Below are 6,000 nucleotides of genomic sequence, written 5' to 3' on the forward strand. Positions count from 1 at the left end.
CACACAAAAAATTACGTACATTCTCTGTTCCACTAATTTAATTCTCTTTCACTTTTCACACATATAAGAAAATGCATTTATTCTTTTTTTTTTTTAAATACTAATTTATATGTTTTTATTTTTTATACCCTTATTTATTATTTTCACACATCATTTTCACATTTAAGTGAAACATTGAATAAGGTTAGTTTAATCAAATAATATTCTTATATACTAATATTAATTGAAAAAATGGACTATCTTTTTGGGACATCTCAAAATGAAATAATGGACTAATTTCATGGTACGGAGGGAGTATCACTTTCATTTTGGGACATTGTCTCACTTTATCATTTAATCACAACTACTCATTTCTATATAGCCCAACAATCGATTCAACTACAACCACTCCTTTTCCCAAATTGTACTCTCTTGTGGGACGGAAGGAAGTATTCTAGTAAGTCAGACACATACCTACTGAATTTTCAAACACATATATATCAATGTAAGAAAATATTTTATACTCTATCTCTCCGTTTCAATGAAAGCGGTGCGTATTCCCATTTGAGCCGTCCCAACGAAAGTCGTGTATTTTCTTTTTTGGTAATAATTTTACACTACAAATAATGTGGCCCCACACACCTTTACACACTTTTACACTACAATCTTATTCTCCTTAAATCTCGTGCCGAAAAGAAGCGCACGCTTTCGTTGGGACGGAAGGAGTACAATATTACCATTTAGTGCATGCGTGATACACTGATATGTACTACATTATTTATATAATAGTGATTTATTATTATTTTCATTTATCTAATTAAGTCTACTACAAAAGTTTACATACATAACAGTGCATAGATAACGGGTTTTTTCAAAAATCGTTATGTATGAGCACACTTTTAAGAATAAATAACGGTTTTACAAAAATCCGTTATCTATGTAGTGTTGTCTATATGCATAGATAACGGTTTCAATTAATTCGTTATGTTTTTGTGTTATCTATTAGTTACATACATAACGGTATTACAAACCGTTAAGCCGACCGTTATCTATGTGCGTATTTTTGAACTCTTACATAACGATTATTGAAACCGTTAAGAAAAAGCGTTATGTATGCGATTATTTCATTTAATTTTTTATTTTCATAATTAATTTATTAATTAAATAATTTAAAAATATTGTATAATTGTATCTTTCAAACACGGTTCTCCTCCCCAAATCTCTCTCTCTCTTCGCGATCTCTCCCTCTTTGAGAGATAGTCGCCGCCGCTGCCGAGGTAAGTTCCGGCGAATGGTAGCTATTCGCGCTCTTCCAACGACATCGGTCGCTGCGACCTCGCCTCTCCATTTTCCTCTAACATATAGCTAGGGCAAAGGTCGAGCCCTAGTTCTTCTCTGTTTGGTACAACCCAGCCGTCACCATCTCAGGGAGACCGGCGAGCTGCGCGACCTAGAGCCCGCCCATCGTTGCTGGTGGTCCGAGGATCGCCGTCCTTTTTCTCTTTTTCTCTTAGTCTCGGTTTCCCTCTCTAATCCCTCACTGGAAGCGCGCAATTGAAGGGAAGAAGTCGAGCCCTAGCTTCGCTGTCTGAAATCGTTGGTCGCCGCCCTGGCGTGACGCCGCTGCATCTTCCTAGGTCGGAAATCGCAACACCGCTAAAGTCCTTCCTCTGCTCACGGATGGAGCCCTAGTTTCTCTCGATCGACGCCTTATACCGGGCTCCTTTCCTTCGTTCTGGGATTCCGGTCAAAAACAGAGCTCGCCCATTCGTGAATGGCTCCGGCGAGGTTGGCTGCTGCTGCCTGTGAAGTTGGCGAGGCCAACGCTATTTGGCACCGTCACCGTTAGGGCTGGGTCCAACAGTTGCGGAAGCCCCACCGTCTCTGTATCTCCCTCTCTCCATCGCTCTCTCTAACACCGGTATGCACAACCCTAATTTTCTTCCCCAATTTCAAATTCGTTCAAACTTCGGTGAAGAACTATTAATTATATTTCTTACTGTATCTGTTACAAATCTATACTACTTTGGGTGTATGAAGAAGCTAACTCTTGCTCACCATGCAGGTATGAATATATCGAGAATCACCTATTGGGTTCGCTTCAATATACAATTCACAGTATAGCTCCTTACCAGTCAAAAGACATTGAGAAAGCAGAGGAGCTAACTTTTGGAGGGAGCACTCTAGGAAATAGCAATAGTGAAAACTGCATCCAATCGTTCTTGCTACTCTTTGTAAGTCAAAATTATTCATTCTCAATGATAAGGTACTTTGTTGAACTGAATTTGAGATTGAGAGTGAAACTAGAGTGATGTAATGTTCAAGAGTATTTTCTGCTGCAGCTTTTTATCTACCACAACTAAGTTAATCTGAATTCTACATATACATACTACGATTAAGTATGTACTTCTTTGTTTTGGGCGACAGATTAATGATCATTTGCCTGCAGTTTATCTGTGCAAGTGAGTTCATTTGCTTAGGTGCTTGACACAACTGCGATGCTCAGTGTTGTTCCCCCAAGATACAAGTGGACTGGTGGAGAGATTGGTTTCTCCACAGCTATTGGCAAGCAAGATATATACAAGAGCCTTCCATTCTAAGTCTTGAATTTCTTTATTATCGTTTCAACCAAGTGAATTGGCTTGAGTATGTCTTTTTAATTAAGAATAATCTAATCACTCATCTTAACTACACATGTATTTACTGTAATTGGCTGGTGCGTCGTTTTACACCAAAAATATCTGGCAGTCAGCCGGTATGCCCACACTGTGCAGACAGCAGTAATCAAGATCGTCTCCCAAGGGACTGGCGAGAATTTCTTCAATTAAAGCCTGCAAAGTAACCACGGAATTTTGAGAAGAAAATATAGAAAATGCTAAACTTAAAATTAAATAAATAAAATTCAAATAACCAATTTTGATAATGACGAAAAGATGAATAAAAATTCCAACAATTAATAAAAGAATTCCAGCAATCAATTAAGTCCACCCTAGCTCAATTATTCCGATCATCGATGCAAAAATAACTTTAAATCATGCAAACAAACCAGTTATAACCACCGAAGACGCTTCTAACGTGATCTTATTTCTCCTTAATTATTCGGTAACCAGGAAGACGCTTCACTAATTACTACCCTAATCGACTGACAACCGTAAAAGACGCTCTATAGGTTTAATGAGCCGACAACATTAATATCTAGAGAAACCCGATTCAAAACCAATAAACTCTGACGCAGGATTATTGAATTAAGACTGCTTTTCCCTTGACCCTGATGTGTCAATTTACCACTAATCAAACCTAAACCACAATTACGGATGGCCGGTTCAATTGGCTATATAATTAATTCTAACCCAATAAATATTTGCAACTATCTAATGGATTAAAATAATTAATATCATTAAACATGGAGAATTGCAGATGCAAGCATAAAATAAAGTATAAGAACAATTAGATCTCACAGAATAATTTTGCTAGTGCTTCCCTAATCGTTGCCGGAATAAACGAATTTAGCTAGAAAACATAATTAAATAACACAAGAAATAAATAAATAAATTGCAAAGAATGATGAAAGAAACAAAAGAAACTTGAATTAAACTCCAAAATATGCGTCCACAGTGCTCCAAAGTTGCGGCTGCTATGTATGATTCTCTCAAAGTGTGCGCTGTATACTAATATATATACTAAGAGAATAATACTTAACATATTCTAATTAAAACAACTTAAAAGTGGCGCATGCCATGGGCCTTAATTAAATTAACAAAACTAATCTAACCTAATAAAACTAAAGTGGCGTGAAAGCCCACCAAAAAAACAAACTAATCTAATCTAATATACTAATAGTGAAAACTGGCGTATAAGCCAAGGAAACAAATCAAGTCAGCCCATTAAAATTAAAGACTCTTGTTAGGTCCGGGGGGTCTCGAATACGTGTATGGGGGGGGGGGGGGGGGAATACACCTATAGGCTATTTTTACAACAATCTACCGACCTCAATCAGAGGGATCTCAGTCAGAGATTAGAACGAAACTTTGCATGCAAACAAGACACCTGTTTTACCGAAATTAGTTTTGACCAACAGGGTTGACGACTGATACTGAAAGCTCTTCAGTAAAGAGTTATCAGTTAAGTTGCTGGAACTTAACTGATCCAAGTAAGGGCTTCAGTCGTGTTTGCAAAGATAGAGATGATATCACTCTTCCTTACTATCAGAGGATAGTTCAGTCAGATTGATATCATACGCAGCGGAAATTAAACTTAGTTTCGTAATAGGCTCGGTGGAGCAGATAGTTGGATTAAGGTTTCTCTTTGCTGTTAGTCAATGTTCAGTTTTATCAATTGAAATAGCACAAGTATGAATGTAAAACTGAAAGCTGTAAATAACACAAAGACTTTTACGTGGTTCGGAAAAACCCTTTCCTACATCCACGGCTGGTTGATCAGACCAACAATCCACTCCGCAAGTGCTTCACTGGTGCACTGCAAACCGTATCCGTGTGCTTGCCTGGTGCACACAACCGTAAACTGAAGATAACCCCTCTTCAGTACCTACACACCTCGCGTAGGATTTCCCTGCTAAGCACACCTCGTGCTCAGACTTTCCACTCAGAGTTCAGAGTACCTTCCTGAACTCCGAATCACTCAAACACTCTTATGGAGGAGAGGTTTAAACGAGTGCCAACTATACTTACAAAGAACAAGTTCTTTGAAGCAAGTTTGACCTTTGGCTTCTGGGTAAACAGATATATGCCTAGGGTCTAAGAGAATGTATGTAATCAGCAGTGACTGATTTTGGCTTTGGAATTCTCTTCTTCGATTCAAGCTTTGGGCGGTTAAGCTTTAGGCTGAGTAGCAATTTCGGCAGAGCTTCAGCTTATGTCGTTGAATTGGTAAAGATTGAAGTGATCCTCGAGCGCTATTTGTAGGAGAACTCTTGAATAGATCCGTTGGCGTAAATCATCCTCAAGATTTCTTCCGTTGGAGAGCAATTCGAATTTGGGCTGAGGCTTCAATCTTCGAGGTTCCTTGTCTGTGTGGAAACGGCTCTCTTTGATGGACAAGAGATGTGACATCTCTGAAAAGTAACCACCAGATAGGAATGACCTCTGCAGAGATAAGATATTCTGAGATCTCTGCATTTAATGCGGCTATACTTGAGCGTACGTGGCTTCCTCTGAACGTTGGAAGATCAGTCCTAGGAGGAATGTTCAACTGATACTTGACTTTAGTATCAGTCCTTTGCGCGCATTAAATAATCAGTCTTCAACTGATTCTTCAACTGATACTTCAGTTGGTAACTCCAGTCTTCAGTCTTCGTTCTTCAGTCTTCAGTCTTCGACACCGCAACTAGACTAGAAACGAACTCTAACACTTGAGTTCAAAAACGATTCTAGTCTATTACACATAAGTCCTATGAATTTTGGTATCATCAAAACAAGGGTTAGGATATTCCACAAGGTTCCTAACAATTTCCCCCTTTTTGATGATGCCAAAACCACACAGCAGTTCTAGACAACAAAAAGACTGAACTCACAGTACAAGTTCTAAACAAGGGGTGAAAACAATTCCCCCTTAACAATAGAACCTAAACAACTTGTATTTAGAGCAAGAACGAAAACAGTTCTAAAAACAGAACTAAAAAGAAGACAGAAAAACCATAATCAGAGCCTGGACAAAGAGTCATTGTCTTCAGGTTGAGCTCAAAAAGATTAAGGAAAGACTGATAAAACATCAGTCTAAATTACAACTTGAAAGCAGAAAAAGAACATTATAGAGGACAACCAACCGACTCAAGGTTCTTGATTGTAGAGTTTGAAGACTGCTTCCCATACCTTTCTGGCATTGTCGGAGTTTGGATGAAAGTTCCAAATCCTGCAAACGGTTCTAATTTCTTTCTTGATCTTTCCTCTGTCGACTCCATTTCTGAACCTTGGTGGAGTCACTACTTTCTTCTGAGGGTCAGGAATGCCTTGTCCATATTCCGTCTGAGCTTCCAGCATTCGACGAACAAGATCTGGTTCTTCC

Source organism: Salvia miltiorrhiza, chromosome 2 (genome assembly GCF_028751815.1).
Source record: "Salvia miltiorrhiza cultivar Shanhuang (shh) chromosome 2, IMPLAD_Smil_shh, whole genome shotgun sequence".
NCBI lineage: Eukaryota > Viridiplantae > Streptophyta > Magnoliopsida > Lamiales > Lamiaceae > Salvia > Salvia miltiorrhiza.